The following is a 4,040-nucleotide window of genomic DNA, read 5'->3' as shown; positions in this document are numbered from 1 at the left end:
ATGATATCACTACTCCCACTACTGTTCCTGAGGGTTTTATCTGTCCTGGATTCCATGTGTTGAGAGCTCATCTGTACCAATGTGTGTACTCCGTCTACCGATCTAGCTGGATTTGTAAGGGGAAAAAAGCTTTTATTTGGAAACATGAGTTTTATTTTTAAGAAAAAAAAACACTGATTTGTCTCAATGTATGTTTTCCCACAAAAAATAAAACCATGTTCAAAATAGTGGTTTTCTTGTAATAACTACTACATAACTGACTGCTCAATGATCTAGACTTCCTAGATATATTTACAAAACAATCAGTTTTTTCTGCAATATTCTATATTTAAGCAAATATAGTCAAAAGCCAAAATGAAAACTAGAGACTTCTGAATGTAAATCCATTTCAAAGAGACTTCTACAATCTCCAATGGCTTTTAGTGAGCTAAAAATTTTATAAATTTAGTAAGTTTTCTTCCTAATTTATAAGTAGCCAACCTTAATAAATGTTAACTAAATGAGTAAACTTTGGAAGTTCACTACTAGAGAAGCGAGTGATATTTCTTAAAATAGGATAAATAAGGTCGATCTATTAGTGTAGGAACTCATCATATAGGAATTACTATATGTTACCTCAAAATGATAGGAGTCATGCAATCAGCTACTAACAAAATATTAGTTATTGGGAATATACATATGCTGTATGTATATATACATACATTCATTATATATAATGAAATTGCATAGCTGAGACAGAAGTATAGCAACAATTTCCTACATGGAAATTAACATAAGACTGGTCCCAAGAAGGTGGCTGTTAAGTGTATCCCAAATGTTCCACCTTTCTGCACTGCCATACCACTCCGTTCACAGGATACTTCCTATGTGCCAGGGTCCTGCAATAACCACTCAGAACTCACAATGTAAAGGAAAATGGCTCACATCCTGTGGGTGCTGCTAAATCCCAAAACACACACCAGGCTGGAGGGTCCTCTTCATCCCCAAGGCTGTGGAACCTGGTGAAATCAGGTCCAAGAAACATGCAGGATCCGAAGCATATGTTCCACTCGGTTTGGGCAGGTAGTGAGATCCACTTGCCCACTTCTCAGAGGGTTCATTTTATACCTTGCAGGATGGCAATCCCTCTGTAGCCTGTTAACAATTCCTCACAGATGAGTCCTATCAATATTATCAGTGCCTTCCCCTACCTTTTTACCCAGACCCATGCAGGACAAGGCCTTTGGTGGGAGTTACAGAGACATTTAATATGGCTAAAAGCGCCACATTAAATAATTCATTGCCCTTGCAGATTGCTTTAAAACAATCCCATGCGTTCAAGAAATAGGAGCTAATTAAATTTGGATCAGCTATTGGAAGTTCAATAGCCACTTTCAGTGTAGTACCCATCTAGTATAAGTAAGATTAAGTAAATTTAAGTCCACCCTGAGTCCATTAGCCCTATGCAATCGCAAACTTTTTAGTTTATTTTTCACATTTCTATCAGCATCTCAAAGGGATTAAAAATCCCTTTATAGTGCTTAAAAATTAATGCTATAAACTACAACATTGAGATTGGGAAGAAATTGGGAAACCATCTCATCTCTGACATGCGTTGTGCTATTTGTTCATTTACCTCCTCAGATATATCCCCCCTGCCCATTGTGAAATAGGTGATTTCACCTTGAGGATGAAGAAACAGGTTCTAAGACACACAACCTATGAGGGGACTGCAATTCTGCTTTCCCACAAACTTTCTGAAGCGCACCCTCTTACCTCCATCCATAGCTACCAACGGAGAATAAGCTACTGATGTGGTTGTAATATTGTTGGATGTGTTAGGGTGTTTGTGCCAACATGGCACCTGTAAGATATGGGTTAGAGTTTAGCTGAGATCTTCACGGGCCCTGTGATGTGGCCACCATTGGAGCCACATAACTCTTCACGCACAGGCCTATGATCTATCTGTATTCTGCATCATTGCATGTGGCTGTGTGAGTCTGTCTGAAGAGGGACTTAGAGACTAGTATTGGACGTATGGACTTGATCTGGATTGGGCTGTTGTCTTACTATATAAAGCTTCTCGATATAAAACGCTTACACATATCTGAGTGTCACTAGATTTATTTCTTTTGTCAACCTGGCCTAACACATTGAGTTTACAAATGCGCTTTACACAATTGATGTGTGTATGGATTGGGATAACAGTTGTATGAGCCCCTAATAAAATGTTAAAAAAAAAAAAAAGAATCAAAAGAGAATAGAAAAAAAAAATCTGCAAATCTGGGCAATAGTTGATCTCTTCCTGTCAGGAGCAAAGAGTGAAGAAAATACTGAAGATGGTATGGAAACAAAAACAATTAGTCCATTGGATTACTAGGGCATGACCCTGGTGCCAGAACTGGATGATGCATAGCCGCCATTCCCAACTGCTCTGAAAAGGATCGCATAAGATGGTCCATGATAGAATGGAAGATAAAAGTGGAACAAAACCCAGCAGCACTGGAAAAAAAAAGCAGGCTTACTGGTAGCATAGAGACCAGTGGAGCATGGTCCATAGCCACCCTTCAGGCTTGGACCTGAACTCGATTTTCAACTGTAAAGCTGACAAAGAAAATTAAAATTATCGTGACTGACAAAAGAGCAAACATATCTAGGAAGCAGTTTTTGTTTCTTAGAAGGGAGGATGGCAGGGCTCCATCCTTCATTGACATGTTACCAGGAGGTACCAGTCCCTGGAGAAGGGAATCATGTTTGGGAGCAAAAGAGAAAGACCTTCAACAAGATGCACTGACACAATCGCTCCAACAATGGGCTCAAACATACAACTGTGAGGATGGAGCATGGCCGGCAGCGTTTCGTTCTGTTGTACATTGTGAGGCTGAGAAATGCCTGATAGCATCCATCAACGTAAGGTGAATAGTAGTAACAACACGGGAGGTTTGCACTTTTAGAATTATCAACCATTTGACATCAAAAGAGCAGCACTTGCTGAAGGACACAGTTTAGAAAGTAGGAAAAGGTAGGGAAGGAGAAACAATGAAAAGGTGAAACAGGGTGCTAAAGTGCATGTGATAATACCTTGTGGGGATTGCAATCACTGACACGGAATAAAATATGTATGAACTGAATGGAAAACTGCTTTGATCTGTGACCTTCACCAAAAGCACAATGGATTTTTTTAAAATCCATTAGAAAAAATTCATATATATTATAGAAATAATGTAATAAATCAAAGCTACCTATAATCTCTTCTCCCAGAGAAAATAAATTTTTAAAAATAATTTTATTGGGGGCTCATACAACTCATCACAACCCATACATCCATCCATTGATTGTGTCAAGCACATTTGTGCATTTGTTGCCATCATCATTTACAAAACAGTTGCTTTCTACTTGAGTCCTTGGTATCAGCTCATTTTTCTTTCCCTCCCCACACCCCCTCCTTCACGAATCCTTGATAATTTATATTTTGTCATGTCTTACACTGTCCGACATCTGCCTTCACCCACTTTTCTGTTGTCCATCCCCCAGGGACAGGGTTATATGTAGATCCTTATGATCGGTTCCCCCTTTCTACCCCACTTTGCCTCCACCCTCCAGGTATCGCCACTCTCAACACTGGTCCTGAGGGGTTCATCTGTCCTGGATTCCATTTCCAGTTCCTACTGTACCACTGTACATCCTCTGGTCTAGCCAGATATGTAAGGTAGAATTGGGATCATTATAGTAGGGTGGGAGGAAGCATTTAGGAACTAGAGGAAAGTTGTGTTTCATTGTTGCTACACCGCTCATCTCCCTGAGACCCTTCTGTAAGGGGATGTCCAGTTGCCTACAAAAGGGCTCAGGGTCCCCACTCTGCACTCCCCCTCATTCACGATAGAATTTTTTGTTCTTTGATGCCTGATACCTGATCCCTTCGACACCTTGTTTTGTTGGTTTTTTTGGACTTTCTTTTTTTTTTTTTTATCTCCACGTTTTCTTTTTTTTTTTTTAACATTTTATTAGGGGCTCATACAACTGTTATCCCAATCCATACACACATCAATTGTGTAAAGCGC

Source organism: Echinops telfairi, unplaced genomic scaffold (genome assembly GCF_000313985.2).
Source record: "Echinops telfairi isolate 266 unplaced genomic scaffold, ASM31398v2 ScPeMD7_60;HRSCAF=208, whole genome shotgun sequence".
NCBI lineage: Eukaryota > Metazoa > Chordata > Mammalia > Afrosoricida > Tenrecidae > Echinops > Echinops telfairi.
The sequence above is the reverse complement of the archived record's forward strand: the minus strand, read 5'-3'. Positions refer to the sequence as shown.